Source organism: Heterodontus francisci, chromosome 12, assembly GCF_036365525.1.
Source record: "Heterodontus francisci isolate sHetFra1 chromosome 12, sHetFra1.hap1, whole genome shotgun sequence".
NCBI lineage: Eukaryota > Metazoa > Chordata > Chondrichthyes > Heterodontiformes > Heterodontidae > Heterodontus > Heterodontus francisci.
Genome location: NC_090382.1, coordinates 76,876,101 through 76,896,327, shown reverse-complemented (window position 1 = coordinate 76,896,327; position 20,227 = coordinate 76,876,101).

Below are 20,227 nucleotides of genomic sequence, written 5' to 3'. Positions count from 1 at the left end.
AAAGGACATGACAGAGCTCAGCCATTAAGATGAGCCTTTATTTGACTCTGTGTGAATGGTCACCAGGATCACTGCGAACGATTCGTTCTGAGGTTGTCTCTAGCCTCCTTTGCACGTCGCTCTACCCGTCTGGCCTCCTGCCTTGGTACCTGAGAATGTGCCAATTCTGTTGGAATAGTGCTCATGGACCTCAGATCCCAATCTTGATGATGCCCCCCTCTGTTCCAGCTGTGTGATCAAACAGACTCATCCCACAGCAGTTTGCCTACCCCATACTGACCCCACACACCAACCCCCCAAATGCACATTTTGCCCCTTTCAGAGACCCCGCTACTCTGACCCCTTTGCAGATCATGCAGCAGTGTGCTCCCACAATGGCCTCCAAACCTCCCTCTTCCCCCATGCAGCAGTGCTGCAGGCTGCCTACCCATTGCGTCAATGTTCCTTTGTGCCACCAGGTTTCACTGGTCGTGAAACCGGAGACATATTAGTGCCGTCCATCAGACACAGAATTGGCTATCAAACATTAAATAGCTTGTAATGATATTTAAATACATTTAAATCAGCACCTCAGAAATTTAAAATAGATTCCTGTCATGTTGCGGCGAGAATGCTGCCATTGTGATTTCCCGCCACCAACTTGACCCGGAACCAACTTTACGAAGCCAGATTTCCAGACGGACAGCTGCATTGCAATTCTCTGGTACACCCGCCACCATTCCCACCCTTGACAGCTGCACAAAATCCAGCCATTAGAAAGAAGCTGCTTCTACCCATATGTAGTGCAAGTGGCTGCAAGTAGAAGCTAAGTCAAATGGAGAAGCAGGTAACAGAGAGGGCTCCAAGAATTACAGATATGGTGCTGGAGGCCTTCGAGATGGAGATCGACAGGAGGAATTAGACCATCTTGCTGCAGGGGACCAGGAGGCCCTCAAGGAACACCCTCTGAAGGGAATGGGAAAGAGGCAAGAGAGGTCAACTTCTAGAATCTAGCCTTGAGGACCTGGCAGCACTGCTGCAAGAAGTTCAATTACCTCACGCAGGTGATCAAGCTCAGTGAATGCATCTTAACATCTCTGGGTTGACATGTGGCACCCGCAAAGTAATGTGCATGCAGTCAATAGCACCAGGCACCATGGGGAAGTCGGCAATCCTTGTGAAGTTGTGTACTCACTCTGCCTGCTTCTTTCTGACAAGAGGAAACAAAATGTATTATAGCTCTTTTGGAATACAGTGCCTCGGTGACCCCCCTTACGCAAAAGTTTTTTTTTTATTTATTCATTCTTGGGATGTGAGCGTCACTCGAAAGGCCAACATTTATCACCCGTCCCTAATTTCCCTTGAGAAGGTGGTGGTGAGCTGCCTTCTTGAACTACTGCAGTCCATGTGGTATATTTCCACCCACAGTGCTGTTCGGGAGAGAGTTCCAGAATTTTGACTCAGCGACAGTGAAGGAATGACAATATAGTTTCTAGTCAGGATGGTGAATGACTTGGAGCGGAACTTGCAGGTGATGATGATCCCATGCATCTGCAGCCATTGTCCTTCTGGGTGGTAGAGGTCGCGGGTTTGGAAGGTGCTGTTGAAGGAGCCTTGGTGAGTTGCTGTAGAACATCTTGTTGATGGTACACACTGCTGCCACGGTGCGTTAGTCGTGCAGGGAGTGAATGTTTAAGGTGGTGGATGGAATGCCGAACAAGCAGGTTGTTTTGTCTTGGATGGTGTCAAGCTTCTTGAGTGTTGTTGGAGCTGCACCCATCCAGGCAAGTGGAGAGTATTCCATCACACTCCTAACTTGTGTCTTGTAGATGGTGGACAGGCTTTGGGGAGTCAGGAGATGAGTTACTCACCGCAGAGTTCCCAGCCTCTGACCTGCTCTTGTAGCCACAATATTTATATGGCTGCTCCAGTTCAGTTTCTGGTCAATGGTGACCACCAGGATGTTGATACTGGGGGATTCAGCGATGGTAATGGCATTGAACATCAAGGGGTGATGGCTAGATTCTCTATTGTTGGAGATAGTTATTGCTTGACATTTGCATGGTGTGAATGTTACTTGTCACTTATCAGCCCAAGCCTGAATGTTGGACAGGCCTTGCTGAATGTGGGCACAGACTGATTCAGTATCTGAGGATTTGTGAATGTAACTGAACACTGTACAATCATTAACAATCATCCTCACTTTTGGCCTTATGTTGGACAGCAAGTCATTAATGAAGCAGCTGACAATGGTTGGTCCTTGGACACTACCCTGTGGAACTCCTGCGGCGATGCCCTGGGACTGAGATGATTGGCCTGCAACAACCACAACCATCCTTTGTGCTAGGTATGACTCCAACCAGTGGAGAGTTTTCCCTCAATTCCCATTGACTCCAGTTTTGCTAGGGCTCCTTGATGCCACACTCAGTCAAATGCATCCTTGGTATCAAGGCCAATCAAACTCATCTCACCTCTGGAATTCAGCTCTTTTGTCCATGTTTTGACCAAAGCTGTAATGAGATCTGGAGTTGAGTGGCCCTGGCAGAACCCTAATTGAGCATCGTTGAGCAGGTTGTTGCTGAGTAAGTGCCATGTGATAGCATTGTCAATGACACCTTTCATCACTTTGCTGATGATTGAGAATAGACTGATGGGGTGGTAATTGGCCGGATTGGAGTTATCCTGCTTTTTGTGTACTGGACACACCGGGCAATTTTCCAAATTGTTGGGTAGATGCCTTTGATGTAGCTGTACTGAAACAGCTTGGATAGGAGTGCAGCTAGTTCTAGAGCACAAGTCTTCAGTACAACAGCTGGGATGTTGTCAGGGTCCATAGCCTTTGCAGTAAGCAGTGCCTTCAGCCATTTCTTAATGTCACGCAGAGTGAATCAAATTCTCAGCACATTGACATCTATAATGGTGGGAACCTCAGGACGATGCCAAGTTGTATTATCCACTTGGCACTTCTGGTTGAAGATAGAGGCAACTGCTTTAGCCTTTTCTTCTGCACTGATTGCTGTGCTCCCCCATCACTGAGGTTGGGGATGTTTTGGAGCCTCCTCCTCTCATTATTTGTTTAATTGTCCACCACCATTCATGACTGGATGAGGCAGGACTGCAGAGCTTAGATGTGATCTGTTAGTTGTGTGGTTGCTTCGCTCTGTTTATAGCATGCTGCTTCTGTTGTTTTAATTCATGTAGTCCTGTGTTGTGTTATTAGTCTTGTGTCCTGAGATTGGTACCTCATTTTTAGGTATGTCTGGTGCTGCTCATGGCATACTCTCCTACACTCCTCATTGAACCAGGGTTGGTCCCATGGTTTTATGGTAATGGTAGAGTGAGAGATATGCTGGAACATGAGGTTACAGATAGGAGAATTGCTCCCTGAACACCCTGGCCTCCTGCTGAGTGCCCTTCTACCCCTCATTGAAACATATAAGATTCTAAAGGGGCTGGATAGGGTAGCCACTGAGAGATTATTTCCTCTGGTCGGGGAATCTAAAACATGGGAGCATATTCTCAGGATAAGAGGTCGATCGTTTAGGACTGAGATGAGGAGAAAAATTACTTCACTCAAAGGGTTGTGAATCTTTGGAATTCTCTACCCTAGAGGGTTGTGGATGCTCCAACATTGAATGCATTTAAGGCTGGAATAGACAAATTTTTGGTCTCTCAGGGAATCAATGGATATGGTGAGCAGGCAGGAAAGTGGACTTGAATCCTAATATCAGCCATGATCGTTTTGAATGACGGAGCAGGCTCAATGGGCCGTATGGTCTGCTCCTGTTCCTATTTCTTGTGTTCTTGTGATCCTCCTTCTCCCTCTTCCTGCTCTGTGTTTCCTCAGCTTATTCTCACTGACATACTGCAGTCCTAAAGGGATGTATACTAATGCACCCATGCCTGGGAGGAAATAGTTTACTCAGAATCCTTGAGTTCAGGAAAAACTCCTTCAGCACATGCACACTACTCCCTGTAGATTTAAGCAACCAAACACTTTACAATCGCAGCAACAGCCAATAGAAATCCATTAGCAACTAACCTGAAAGTAGTTAATGAATAGTGGTGCACTTAATTGGCTGGTGGTTCCTGCCACTAAACGCATGTTCAACTGTGTGAGGTTATGAGACGGTGTTATCTGCAGGGATGAGCTCAAATATGGCAGCTCTGGCATCAAATTAGTGTTTGACATCACAATCTGCCTACTCTGCACACTTCCAGTGGACAGTTCCAGAGCTTATTCTATCTTCCTCACCATAATGGCATCTGGTGCAGCTAGCACAGAGGTGTACGAACATGTTGTGGCCACAATTTTGAAGGCAAACTAGCACTTGAAGCAGCAAAAAAAGATGCTAAAGAGCCAAATTTTGTGGCCTACATCTCTACTAATATAGCCCAGGATCCTATATAGTTTATTAAATGCTTTGTTAACCTGTCCTGCAACTTCAAAGATTTGATGACAAACACTTCAGATCTCTCTGTTCATGCATTCCCTTTAAAATTGTACCATTTGGTTTGTATTCTATCTCCTCATTCCTCTGACCAAAATGTATCTCCTTACACTTTCCTGCTTTGAATTTCATCTGCTATGTATCTGCCCATTCCACCAGGCTGTTTATATCGTCCTGAAATGTATTGCTATCTTCCTCGCTGTTTATTACACATCCAATTTTTGTGTTATCTGCATATTCTGAAATTATGCCCTCTATCCCCAGGCCCAAATTATTGATGTATATCATTAACAGCCATACTGAAGCTTAGGGAATGCCACTGTATACCTCCCTCCAGTCTGAAAAACAACCACTCACTACAACTCTTTTTTTTCAGCACTTAGACAATTTTGTATCCATGCTGCTACTGCCCCTTTTATCCCATGGGTTTCAATTTCCCTAACAAGGCTAATATCAAACGCCTTTTGAAAGTCCAGATACACAACATCACTGTACTGCCCTCATCCACCCTGTCTGTTCCCTCACCAAAGAACTCGATCAAGCCAGTCAAACACCATTTGCCCTTATCAAATCTATTCTGGTTCTCCTTTGCATGTCCAAGTGGTTGTTAACTTTCTCCTGGATTATTGTTTTTAAAAGCTTCCCCACCACCGACAATAAATTGACCAGTTTGTAATTGCCAGGTTTATCCTTCTCCCATTTTTGAACAAGGGTGTAACATTTGCAATCCTCCAGTATTTCAGCACCATCCCTGTGTCTGAAGAGAATTGGAAGATTGTGGTCAATGCCTCCACTATTTCTATTCTTAATTCCGTTCGCAACCTGGAATGAATCACATCCAGACTGGGTGATTTATCTACTTTAAGTACGATCGCCCTTTGTGGTACCTCCCCCTTGTCTATTTTCATCTCATCCATTATCCCAGCAACCTCCTAATTTCCCATAACTTTGTCAAAGTTCTCTTCCTTGGCAAACACCAATGCAGAGTACTCATTTAGTGCCTTAGCCATGCCTTCTGCCTCCACCAATAGATCTTCATTTTGGTCCCTAACAAGCCCCACTCCTCCTCTGAGAACGTTTTTACTGTTAACATGCCATAGAAGACCTTTGAATTCCCTTTTATGTTAGCTTCTCCTAAAATTTTTAAGCTTTTGTTTGAAAGTTCAGACTGATCAATATGTAAGATAACTGAAGAAATACATTGCTAATTATATAAGTTTTGCAAGGGATGATTTTTAAAAATATAACTGAGCAGCTGGTTTTAAAAATGGTCCAAAATACACAGAGATCAAAGAAGGTATGAATACCAGCTTTTAAGATCATGCTTTGGGGCTTTTCACACACACACCCCCACCCCTACCCTGGTTAGATTTTGCTCTTGAGAATATGGACGACCCATATTCTCTACATTTGATCTCCTGTTCATGATTAGACAACAGTTTTCATAAATAGCATAAACTGTCTTCTTATTTTCTATCATGTACAGGTTATTGTACAGACTACAACAATTGATCCCTAACCACAGTAACACCCTTACTAAAGGATATGCGGATACCCATCATATTCTCCCATCATCATCAAAGATAAGAAATAACACATTACTAGAGCAATGTATACTGATTAAAACTACCTGGTGAAATTTATTTGCAGCTGAAGCAATATACAGAACAAAAATGCACAGAGATACTAAAATGGCACAATATTGAATTCGAACTAGAGTCAAACCACAAGGGCTTTTTTCACCTCTGATATACTCTTTTCAAAAATATTTCTGAAGAGTCTGTAAGAAGCAAATCAGCCTTTGGATGGAACAGCTGAGTTTTTCTCTTTCATAGACTGCGAGGTGAAGAACAAGACATCCCATAATATTTTGGAGCAATAGTAGGGAATTCCAATCAGAAGAGTTGGAATTTGGGCCTTAATCAGGCACACAGAGTTACCTCTCTTCTAAAATACATGTTAAATTCTAATGGAAGTGGGTATGGGCCAAAGATGAGCATCCCCAAAGTAATGGATGTATGCAAATGACAGGATAATGAGGGAAAACTTGATCTTTCAGAAATACCATTATTTAAGCCAGAATCACATTTGACATAAGCTTGTAGAAGAGTAATTTAACTACACAACCTTCTAAACAAGGAGGTTTTTGATTGCTCACATTTTATTTGGTGAGATGAGGCCAGATGTCAATTGTTTGGCTACTTTATTTCACAGTCAGTGGACATGAAGAACAACAGTTATTATTGGACTTGGTTTCAAATTTCCAGTGCCTATCAAAATTTTGTTTTCTACTAGCAACTTTTACATCATGCAATTGCACCAGATCTGTGGCTCTCCCACACTGATTTTATAATCCATCCAGTGTCCCAACCATTCAGGGAGAATTATAATATTTATATGCCTCTCTTTCCTCTCTCCAGAGAAGCTGGCATTAAAACTGAATTTGTATAACCAGTGTGACTCTGACTATTTTAAATGACCTGACCCACTTGCTGAAACATGATGCAAAGGGCTTCTTTGGCACAACTTGCTTTGAAAGCATTTAATTATTCTTTTGCTCCTTATTTGATTTCCTTGCAGCATGCATCACATCCAGTTAAGTAAGTACACAGGAGACCTGCTCTCAGGCCTTGGGGCAATGCTGCTAGTTGCTATCAAGTGCTCAATAGCAGTCTATTGTCTTTCCCAACCTCCATTTGACACCTCCCTTAAATAGTTATTGTGTGGGAAATTATGACACAAATCATTACACAGTACATGAAAGCTCAAACATATCATCAACTGCCATTTCAGGGCAGGTGTGATGAGGAAAAGTCAGTTGTTACTGCCGCAAAATTCTAAGATTAATAGGTTGAAAAACTAAACAATGATCATGAACGCTTTGTTACAATTGACATTAAGGGCAGGATTTTATTGTGAAGATGCCAGTCGCATTGTCGGGACTGGAAGTGAATGCGTGGCACGTAAGTGACACCTGCGGCTGGCGCAAGCGATCCAGCAGTGGCTGGCCAATTAAGCACAATAAGGCACGGGACCTGACAATGCGTGATCGGAGTTGGGTCATCAACTGATGCCATTTTCTTGGGCTGTCAGCCTTGCAGTTAATTTTGCAGTCTGCAAGACTGGGAGAGGCAGAAGTCATAGAGGATACAGAGAGATGATGGAGAGTAGACCGGATGGTCCCACGCTTCTCTGATGACTCCCTTCAGGTGCTCCTGCAGGCTGCCAGGGAGAGGACGGGAGGAGGAGAGCTGGCAGCTTAAGCAAGCAGGCCTGGCTTCAGATAGCAGAGGAGGTCAGCAGCCGTGGGTTAACACCAAGGAACTGGATCCTGTACTGCTCAAGCAGCTCAATAACCTCATCTGAACAATAAAAGTAAGTATCTCTTAATGTCTTCACCTTTTGGGCCTTGCACCTGTGAAGCAGGAGGGTGTAATAAAAACAGGAAATGCTGGAACCACTCAGCAGGTCTGGCAGCATCTGTGGAAAGAGAAGGTCCCTGGAAAGGGGTCACATGCAGAAGGGATCTGTGTGCCCCCATCAGTGGCAGCTGGACTACCACCAGCCAATGTCTTGGGACTGCTCTCATTATGGGACCAACAGCTTCCTTACAGGAGAAGGAAACACATAATGAAAGAATGTAGGCCAAGACCGGTGATGGGCTGCCTATTCTCCATGTACTAACCCAAGTGGAGGAGGAGGCCATGGTTCTGGCTGGACCTTGGGACAGCTGGAGTGTCATGGAGAGGCAGGGGCACCTTTCCAAGACAATTAGTAAGATTGCCATGGGACAGAAGAGTGTTTCTGCAGCAATGGAGCCATGCTGCTCATCAGGCATTGGTATCTACAGGGATCTTCAATGTAAGGGTGTGTCTATGTTGAGAGAGGAGGCCCTTGACCATTCAATGGCTCAGTTCTCTCTTGTAGGTCAAGCTGTGTCTACTCAAGGAGCCTCCAAGATTGAGGGGGAGCCTGACACCTCTGAGGGGTGGACAGTGCCTCAAAGGATCCAGTTTCACCTCATAGCCCTGCACCCTCCACTGGCGCAGAGATGCACATAGAACATGTCAGTAGGTTTGCACTCGCAGTTAGATCTGGGCACACAATCTGATAAACACAGCACTGATGTGCCTGAGCAGTTGCCGGAGGCTGTGATAGCCCTGGCCTCTAACAGTCGGAGGACTGTGGAAGGCTAGGCCTATGCTGAGCCCCGGGGTCATGATGTGCCTCTGGTTTCTGCAGCATCACGGGAAATGTGCAGCTGCAGCGAGAAGTCCAGCAACATCTGGCAGAGATGCTAGAGTCAATGTGTGCCCAAGTATGGATGATGGAGGAGTCCATCCAAGCCTTGAGCTCGGCATTGTCTCTGACTGGTGGACGAGTGGTGTCCTCCTTTGTGAGATTGGCGGCTCTGCTGGAGAGCCACATCCAGCAGAGCACACTGCGTCTGCAGGACATTCGTGCAGATCTGCATACCCTCGCCTTGACCCTGGGCGCAAGGCTGCAGTGGCAAGATGCGAGGGTGATAGGGGACCTGCAGTCACCACCAGATCTTCTGCACTCTCAGATCAGCAGGGAGGCAGAGGTCTTCCTTGCTAGGGAGGAGAAGTGGCTGCCTCCCACAGCTGGGGGCTCTTCTCAGGGTGCTCCTGGTGCGGGCAGCTGCTCCTCTGCCTCTCTTCCAGTGTCACCAGATCTTCCTTCATCACAGCCAACAGAGGGTGGTACTGCTTCTGTGCAGGAGGCCCTCAGAATGCCAGGGTCCTCCAGATCTAAGGCATCCAGAGGACGGCTGCCAAGGTCATTCCCTAGCCAAGATGCAGCAAGGTCAGCAGCCTGGCTCCACTTCAGCTGTCAGTGTAGGGGGAGCACCTAGTAGGAGATCATGCAAAATAAAGAAGAACACATAGAATCACAGGGTTATCATGGGTGATTGTGTCTTTTACATGCAAAGGATAAGGTCTGCTGTAAAGCGCAACAAATCATTTCTCCAAAGTATAGGTAACGTCCTTCCTCTTCCTTCAGGCCTTTGGCCCTTTGTTGTAACCTAGCCTCTGTGAAGAGGCCGGAGGCGAAACATCATTCCGCAACAGGTCAACTCTGAAGCCTGACCAGTTGAGCGCTGCGCAAATGATCAATGAGCGAGTGCTTCCTGCAGGAAGGAAGGAAGGCAACAACATAGCTACATAAGGGTAAGTCTTTATTGGTCAATTGGCAATAAGGATCAAAGAAAACATGAACGTATAAGCGTATCGTGAGCTTCCCTTGCATATGTCTCACGGTGACTCTCCTGTTCTCCCCGGAGTCCTTCATCTGACATTGCTTGTCCATCTGTCCCCCTCCACATCCTCATTGTCCAAGGAGGCAGCCCATTCCTCGCTATCCATGTTGCTGATCAGCTCCCCGCTCCCTGCAGTGCCAAGTTGTGCAGTGCACAGCACACCACCATGATACGTGACAGCCTCACAAGGCATACTGAAGGGCTCCACCAGACGGAACTAGACACCTAAACCTTATCTTTAGCAGGCCAATGGCCTGGTCAATCGTTGCTTACATTGTTCCATGAAAGGTATTGTACCTCTCCTCCACATCTGTGCATGTCTTACTCACAGGAGCCATGTCCTCAGTGGGTAGCGTTGTCTCCAAGGATCTATCCCTGAAGGCAGGAGGGAGGTCAGAAAAGCTCTGGCACCTGGAACGGCCTCAAATTTTGGCAGCATGGCAACTTCCCGGGAAGCATGTACAGACCTGTAGGATCCATTTATGGTGGTTGCAGACCAGTTGTACGTTGAGGGAAAGGAAGCCCTTCCTATTGACGAAGGCTGCTGCCTGGTGTTCAGCAGCCTTGATGGCCACATGCTTGAGTCGATGACATCCTGCACCTGATGGAATCCAGCAATGGCCCCTTTAATCAACCGTGGCTAAGAAAAGAAGTTAAAGATTGCATTAGATCAAAGAAAGTAGCTTATGAGGTTGCCAGAAAAAGGGGTAAGCCCGATGATTGGGAGCAATTTAGAATCCAGCAAAGAATGACCAAGAAACTGATAAAGAAAGGGAAAAGAGAATATGAATACAAACTAGCAAGAAACAAAAAGGCAGACTGTAAAATCTTCTTTAGGTATGTGAAAATGAAAAGATTAGCAAAGACAAATGTGAGTCCATTCCAGGCAGAGACAGGAGAATTTATAATGGAGAATAGGGAAATGGCAGAGAAACTAAACAATTACTATGTGTCTGTCTTCACTGAGGAAGATACAGAAAATCTACCAGAAATACAAGGGAGCCAAGGGACTTGTGAAAATGAAGAACTGAAAGAAATTAGTATTAATAAAAAGGCAGTACTTGAAAAATTAACTGGATTGAAGGTTGATAAATCTCCTGGACCAGATGAGCTGCATCCCAGAATGTTGAAGGAGTTGGCTATAGAGATAGTGGTTATCTTTGAAAATTCTATAGACTCTGAAAGGGTTCCTGCAGATTGGAAAGTAGCAAATGTAACCCCACTATTTAAGAAAGGAGGGAGAGAGAAAACAGAGAACTACAGACCTGTCAGTTCGACATCAGTAGTAGGGAAAATGTTAGAATCATTTGTAATGGATGCGATAACTGGACTCTTAGAAAAAAATTATATGATTGGGCAGGGTCAACTTGGATTTATGAAAGGGAAATCATGTTTGACAATTATATTGGAGTTTTTTGAGATTGTTACTTGTAGCATAGATAAAAGAGAACTAGTGGATGTGGTATATTTGGATTTTCAGAAGGCTTTTGATAAGATCCCATATAAGTTAGTAAACAAAATTAGAGCACATGGGATTGGGAGTAATATACTAGTATGGATTGAGAACTGGTTAACAGAGTGTAGGAATAAACGGATCATTCTCTTGATGGTAGGCTGTTACTAATGGGGCACCACAAGGATCAGTGCTGGGACCACAACTGTTCACAATATATATAAATGATTTGTATATGGGGACCAAATGTAATATTTCCAAATTTGCTGATGACACAAAACTAGGTAGGAATGTAAGTTGTGAGGAGGATGTAAGAAGGCTTTAAGGGGACTTGGACAGGCTAAGTGAATGAACAAGAACATGGCAGATGGAATATAAAGTGAATAAGTGTGAAGAGATTAACTTTGGTATAAAAACAGAAAGACAGAGGACTGGATTTTAAAGCCACTCTGACACCGGGAATGGTGGGGGGGGGGGGGGGGTGGGCGGTCAATGAAGATAGGAACAGAGGAAACCCGCCACTGACCTCGACATGGGCAGGCCCCCTACCTATCTCAGCAGCGGCGACGATGCCTCGTGGCGGCCGCCCCAACGCTTGGCGATGGGACAGCATTAAAATATGTAAATGGCTACTTACCATGCAGGCCGCAGCGATTCTGCCAGCAGGTTTGGTATCTTCATTCTGGCGGCCAGCAATGTCATTCCCCATTCTGGGAAACGAGGCACGACACCTGTGGGGAGGGGGGAGGAAGTGATTTTCTCTGTGCGGGGGAGTGGAGGAGTGGGGTTACAACGCTTTGGATTGGTGGGGGGGGTGGTGATCGGAAGGGGTAAAGGACAAAGGTTCCGAACTTTGGACGAGGTAGCAGGTCAAATTTTCAGATATTCAGGGGGCGAAAGGAGCAGGAATGACGTGTAATGCCATTGGGAGATTGGGCGAGTGCATGGAAAGGTTATTTTATTTATTTTTATAATCTTTAACTGTCCGTTTAAAATTTAAATGCTCAGTTAGGGCTCTGAGCCCTTTAAAAGTAGCGCCGGTGCCTGCGTATTGGTGCCGGAGGCCATTGCTGGCAACAACTCCCAACCCCCTCCACGTCATCGGGATGGGGGGGGGGGGGTGGGGTGCTGCGGCTGCCTCAGCCATGGTAATGAGCTGCTGCATTTGGAATCACGGCAGCTCTGTGACGTGGGCCCCGTGATTGTGGGCTGCAAATTTTTGCTTTGGCGTCGAACCCTTAAAATGCAGCCCAGAGTATTTCTTAAATGGTGAGAGGTTGGGAAGTGTTGATGTCCAAAGGAACCTGGGTGTCCTAGTTCATGAGTCACTAAAAGCTAGCATGCAGGTGCAGCAAGCAATTAGGAAGGCAAATGGTATATTGGTCTTCATCTCAAGGGATTTGAGTACAGGAGTAAAATGTCTTGCTGCAATTGTATAGAGCCTTGGTGAGACCACACCTGGCGTATAGTGTATAGTTCTGGTCTCCTTATCTAAGGAAGTATATACTTGCCATAGAGGGAGTGCAATGGAGGTTCACCAGACTAATCCCTGGGATGGCAGGATTGCCTAATGAGGAGAGATTGAGGAAACTGGGCCTGTATTCTCTGGAATTTTAAAGAATGAGAGGTGATCTCATTGAAACATACAAAATTCTTACAGGACGTGACAGGATGGATGTGAAAAGAATGTTTCCCCAGGCTGGTGAGTCTAGAACCAGAGACATAGTCTCAGAATAATGGGTTGACCATTTTAAAATGAGGAGGAATTTCTCCACTCAGAGGGTGATGAATCTTTGGAATTCTCTGCCCCAGAAGGCTGTGGAAGCTCAATAATTGAGCATGTTCAAGATGGAAATCAATAGATATATGGATACGAATGACATCAATGGAGTTGGGGATAGTGTGGGAAAGTGGTGTTGAGGTAGCTGATCAACCATGATCTAATTGGTGGAGCAGGCTCGATGGGCTGAATGGCCTACTCCTACTCTTATGTTCCTATGTTTCTAAACCTATAGCCTTCTCAGCCTGATAATTGATGATAAGAAGTGCACAATAGTCACCGGCCCTCCTGAAAAGGTAATTGGTGACCTCCTTGATGCACCAATGGGCTTCTGACTGTGAGATGCCACACATGTCTTCAGTGGATCCCTGGAATGATCCAGAGGTGTAGAAGTTCAGTGCCATAGTGACCTGCAGTGCCACCGACTGAATTTCCACCTAGTCTCCTGCGGCACAGCTCGTCCTGCATTGTAGCTCATCAGTCAGTGATGGCCTCCCTGAAGAGGCAGTGTCTTAGTTAGCATTGCCTCTTGGACATCTGCAAGTAGTTGAGCTTCAACCTGGAGACCATCTTTGGAGGGTACCTCCTTCTGCATGGGGAAGCCACATCTCTTTCTCCCCTGTGCCCTTCTCCACCATCTGGATGCCGCTGCTGACCCTCCTGTGGCCTCACAGGGCATTGCGGTGCTGCTTCAGATGCCTGGCCTTCCCTTCCATTCTGCTGCACGTCATCTTCAATCGGGTTTCCGAAGCCTGGATGAATGAGGTGATGACTGGTGACCTCTACCTAAATGCTAGTCATTCACTGCCAGCAGATGCCCCCCTTTTTGCCCCTATCTGTGAGCTCTGACAAGGTAGCACTTGACTGTTGCCTCCCGTGTAATACCCCACCCCCTGCAGTTCTGAGACCCTTGCCCTCACTCCTCACACAATGTGCGATGTCCTCCCTTCACCACCCTGCCTGGCTGTCGATTGTTGCTCTTCTGATGGCCTCCCCTTGCAGCCATCCATTATCTCCCACCTCTATGTCACTTCCTTGAAGGGGGCGAGCCTCTAAAGCCCATTAAAACCCATTTACAAAATTCAAACCAGACCATAAAATTGCTTTCAATTGGCCTCTTAACTATCTTAATTACCTGCCTGCCACGTCGCCATCGGAACTCTGCCCGCCATTTTCACCTCCATCAGTAAAATCAGGATGGGACGTCACAATGCCAGACTTCCTTTCCGACATGCCCTGTCCCAATTTTATGTTCCCTGCCCCCACCTCTGTTCCCATCCCCTTGGTCCTCTTAAAATTCTGTCCTCAGCTCTTAACCGTGCACTGACTTCTACAATTCTCCCACTGATTCAGAAGAAATATAACTTTTTGTAATGTTTTTTCTTGTTCATAATTAGACCTATAATCTATGGTCTGCAGACAGAAACCACTTGTCTATATTGATATATGGTGCCTGCTTGGGATAATACATCAAATTCCATCTACTTATATAAATTTGTATAATTGTTGTGAAGTCATGCCATTAATAGGACATCAAGAAGATTTAATAAATCACTAAGTTTTGTATCTATCAGTGTGCAACTTTATAAGAAAAAACACAAGTTGATAGGCTTTCAAAAAAAATCACTAACACTTTTTTGCTATGACATTACCCAACTCAATTTAACGAGCAATTGATCTTCCATGAAAGCTAAGGTCACAGCTACATTAAAAACAGAAAATGCTGGAAATACTCAGCAGGTCAGGCAGTATCTGTGGAGTGAGAAACCGAGTTAACCTTGCAGACTGATGATATTGTTTCCATATCTTTCCTGTCAGGTGGCCATTAAAGATTCTTTGGCACTATTCGAAGAACAGCATAGGACTTCTTCCAATATCCTGGCCTAACATTTACCCCTCAACAAAGATCATCAAAAACAGATGATCTGGTCATTTCATATTGCTGTTTGTGGGGCCAAGCTCTGTGCAAATGGGCTACCACATCTCCGACATTACAACAGTGATTACACTTCAAAAGTATTTCATTGACGGAATTTGTATTGTAAAGCACTTTTGGATCTCCTGAGGTGGTGAAAGATGCCATATAAATATTTGTGTGTCTGTTTATATGTGTGTCTGTTAGTCAGTTTCTCTTTCCCTTTCATGAGATAGAACAGATGAGTTTTAAAATGGGCAGGCAATCCATTCATTCATGATCCAGGTGGTGAAGAGGAACATTTCCCCATGAAGGCTTATTTTACAATTTTTGAAAAGCACAGTTTCTCAGAAACCCAACCAATAGTTACCACATATCCCACAAGTCATATACTCTAGCAGGTAAGTAGCATGTCTGCCAGTAACAAAACATAATTTAAAAAAAAGTCTAAAAACTTCTGATTTTTCCCATTGCATGTTTTTGCTTTAGAGAAATGAAAAAGTTAAGTATACAATATATTACTACCCAAGAATCAGCGGATGAATTCACCTTGTGTATGTCACTGGGCTATGAATGTTGTCAAAGTGCCATCTTCAATCTTGGTCTGTGCTGAAGTAGTCAACTTCAGCTGGAGCTTTGATAAGTTCACTACAATTTGCCTCAGGTTTCATTCTCACTGGAAAGCATGTGGATGTCAAATAAAGAATCTAAGCAGTTTGAACAGAATCACCTGTAGGAGTCACTTGCGGCTGTGCAAAATGTCCTGGAAAATTTGGCAAGGAATGTAGAGTTGTCTATGTATGAGAGTCTGCATCGTAAAGTACCATCGAGCACTTGGCAATCTTAGAGGATCTACAACATAACTCTCAGTGGCACAGATTCTGAATCTAATGTGTATCTCTTGTTGCTCATGCTGTCATTTTAGAGGTCTCAGGTTCCAATCCACAAGAGTCTGTCTTATTTGTGTTGAACATCTGGAGAATTGTGATTAAAGGAACCTTAAGACGAGAATCCAGAGTCCTCATTGCTGCCCATATATCAGCATCCACAGAGACCAATGGACTGCTGAAAGAGTGCTTAACAATGGGTAGTGCTCACAGCAGACCTTATGGGTGCATAGGAACAAGAGTAGGACATTTAGGCCCTCAAGGCTGTTCTGCCATTTAATGAGATCATAGCTGCTCTGTGACTTAACTCCATATACCTGCCTTTGCCCTAGATCCCCTAATGCCTATGGTTAATAAAAATCTATTAATCTCAGATTTAAAATTAACAATTCATCTAGCATCAATTGCCGTTTGCAAAAGAGTTTTAAACTTCTTCCGCCCTTTGTGTGTAAAAGTGTTTTCTAATTGCAGCAGAAAGGTCTGTTCTAATTTTTAAACCATGATGCTGAGTTGTAGGAGGAAAAACACAATTCCTCCCATTTTCAGGCATGGGGTTCATGATTTGCGATTAGCCCATGCCCAGTCATGTTGATGCAGGCACCACATTTCAGTGCTTTCAGCCACAGCCCAGCACCAATAGCGTTTCTGGATGGCTGCTCATTCAACAGGGGCTAACACATATTTCAGCAAGACTTCACCTCTTAAAGGAAGCCTACCCCTTTTAAAGGGGAGCTGCACTCTTTGTACAGAAGCTGCTGCTGTCTGTGCAGGAATTGGCTATGAGTAGTATCACACAAAATGGAGCAACAGGGAAGAGAGAGAGCTACCAGTTTTTCCAATGTGGCAATGGAAGCATTCGTGCAAGAACTGGAAAGGGGAGAAGCAATGTTTCCATAGAGGGCCAGGAGGCCTTCAAGGCAAACTCTGAGAAGTGAATGGTAACAGGTGGCCAGGGAGGTCAATTCCCAGAGTTTGACCCTGAAGATCTGGCAGCAGTGCAGAATAAGTTCAATGACCTCACATGAGTGGTCAAGGTCAGTGAGTGCATCTTTAAAGAACATCTCCTACCCACTGCACCACCAATCTCTCATGTTGCTCAATGCACCACAGCCCCATCACTCACTCATCAGCAATCTCTATCACTCAGATACTCCACCTCACCCTCACACATCTTCCAATGCTGCCTCGCTCCCAGATACCTCTTACTACCTTCACATACCTACAGCTATTCATCTGTGGCAGCTACATCATCCAAGCGCATTGCAACACAATCACTGGCATTCTTCTCTCCGTTTTGCAGAACAAGGTGGCCCATAACAGGAGGGAGCTGATGAGAAGCAGAGGGACAGGCATGCCTGCATCATCTGAGCCCCTGGAGGAGATGGTTCTCCGCAACATGGGAAGGGCTGAGACAGAGCCTATTGTATCCAATGTTGCTGAAAACATTCAAGATGATGGTACGTTCCTGCCTTATGCTGCTTTGCAAATTCCACCTTACTCTCATCCTGCTATCTGGCATGAAGTGCAAGCTGCTGATGGTGTGATCATGGTGTGACATTTTGTTTTCCACCCTACCCGCTTTCCCTCACCACAACCCGTCCTTCTACATTTATGCTTTCAAATACCAAAGAACTGCCATTTGGCCACCCAGTGAAGCTTCATGAGAAAGGGCGAGAATTGCACCAGTCCTCTGATAAAGAAGCACTGTCACTTGGGTCAAGATTTCTGCCCTCTTATGGGTTGAGTACAGGGGAGGGCGGGCATGAAAATTTGCACTGCTGACACGGGTGTCAGTTTGCCAGCAACATCCTTCCCCCAGGCCATTTTCCTGGAGGCGGGATTGGCAGCCAATTCAGGATAGTTAATAGCTTTTAAAGTCTATTACCAGATGCCAACTGAAATTTTCAAGTCTGCCTGTGGGCTTCCCGAGGCTTTGGGGATGAGGCCCTATGCCTGGAGCCAACCTCCTGGTGGCAGACTGGGGGCGAGCACTCCAGGCAGGCTTTGAGGCACCTCCCCACCTTTTTGGCCTCAGCTGTGGCCACAGATGCCCTGTTTCCCCTCCACAATGGTGGCCCAGCTGCTGAGGCCATTTCTTTATTTAAAGTTTTAAAAAGTGCAAAGATGACGCCTCAAAATGAACTGCAGGCTTTATCTCCTTCTGAGCTGGAGGGCCTCCTATTGGCCCTCCAGCTTCGAGAGCCCGTCCGCTGTCTTTAATTGGATGGCGAACCTGCCCTCTGGCCACTAATTGGCCAATTCAGGGAAAATCTCTTGCAGGTGACTGTGTCCCAAACAGTGCAGGATTCTGACCCTCATTTGACCCCGATGTCGGGGTCCCGACACAAAGGGCACAAACCTGCCCAGGATCTTACACTTGCAGTCACCAGCTCAGATATTGGCACAGCATGTACATTAGAGAGTAGTATTGAATTGGGGTCTGCGCATGGTGAGTCACTGGATGCAAGTGGGCTGCAGCCAGGCCGGGGGGAAAGGACAGTTTGTGTGCCAACTCCCCAAAGCTTGATGTCGCAGATGATTTCTGCTGCAGGAGACTCAGATGAAGTCTTCGATGGGGCATCCTACAGGAGAACACGGATGACCATGCACACCAAGATGCTTGGTACATTGGCAGGTCTGCTGCACAGCCTGGTGTCACTGTGAAGGAGCAATGAGAAGTTTGGCTTCCACTTGGCACAGGGCTTCTCGCAGAGCTTGGAGCCCATCCTTTCCAGTGTGCAAGTGGTGATCAGCTCCAGGCAGCACTTGCGGACCCAGACGTGCTGCAGCGTCTAGTGGCCAATATCTCAACTTTGATTGCAGCACAGGCAGAAACCACTCAGCATCTGAGTGCTGCAGTGGCAGCTCATACGGAGGCCATGAGATACATGCTTGTTGCCATGCAGGCTCAGAAGGCTGCCATCATGGCTGGGGACATCAGTGTTGAAAGGTGCTTGCAGGCTCTCACAGTCTAGCAATCTATGTTCCAGCTATTTACTAGAATTGCTGATGTGCTGCTCGAGGGGAGTTCCAGTGGCTCCGTCATGCATGAACTTGCTGTCTGGTCTCAGGAAGGCAGCATTCATGCTCCCATCACTACTCTTGCTGTTGCCTTTTAACCAGTGCTGAGGTGGTGCAGTCCAAAACTGGGCTCACAAGGTCTAAAGCTGCTTGAGGTTGCCTTGCAACGCCATCTGCACTATCCCCCAGTGAAAATTAGCAGGCTTCCACCAGCCATGCTGCAGCCACTGGGGTAGCAATGCATATGAGCATGAGAACATGCACCGGTCAGACAGGCACTAGGGGAGTGCACAAGGGTGAATAGTTCAGTTTTATATGTATTTTTAGAAACAGTGTTGGATAAAGTTGCTATGGAGTGGTTTTTGTTGGTCGCTTTTATTTCAGATCTTTGGCCAAGAGGATGTTGTGATGATCTGTGTCAGATAACTTGAAAGGTGGAGAATTTTGGAGCAATGGTGATGATGGGTATTATGTCTCCTGGTTATTTTCTGGTTCCCATATGTTGGAAATAATCACACTTTAGATTTGGAAAGGCTGGAGCTCTTTGTTTAATCATTCAGCTTTCATGCTGCCGCAGGCTGGTTTCCTATTACACATCCTATGACTCTCTAGTGCAGCTGTGAATGTGCTCCGCCACCCCCCGGAACACTTACACATAACAATTAGTTTGTTCCCAGCTAATTAGTTCCTACGCGGCTCACCACCACCTTCTCAAGGGCAAATAGGGATGGGCAATAAATGCTGGCCTGGCCAGCAATGCCTACATTCTATGAACGAATAAAAAAAAGCAATTTCCAGATAGTATAACAATACATAACAATGGGATGACATCCTAGGGGAACGGGAGTCTCAGTGCCTGCTCACGGATAGTCCAGGTTCCAGGTGCCTCCTCCTCCACCTCCCAAGGTGGTCTCATGATAGCGAGGTAGTGGAGAATTCAGCAGAGCACCATGAGCATAAGCACACGCTCTGGTGAGTACCGGACGGCTCTCCCTGAGTGCTCCAGGAAGTGGAACTGTTGTTCTAGATGCTGATTGGAAGGTCCACATTGTTCCTTGTGGCTGCAAGACGCTTATGATAGGCATGTTGCCCTTGCATGTTAGAGTGGCAGAGGAGAGTCATGAGTTAGGGTGCATTGAGGGTAACTCTTGTTACCAAGCAGCCACACTCTGGTTCACAGTGGTGGCCCAAAGACAGCAGGAACAGCTGACTGCCTCAGGATAAAGGTGTTTTGACTGCTGCCAGAATAGCAGGTATTCACTGACGTAATGTTCTGCGCATGGTCACATGCCAACTGCACAGTGATGGAGTGGTAGCCTTTTCGATTCCAGTACATCTCAGCAGTTATACATGCCACCCATAAAGCCACGTGTGTGCAGTTGATGGCTCACTACACCATTTGGAATCCCACTACCTTGACAAAGCTCTTTCTGCTTCTCTCTGATAAGAAAGATGATGAT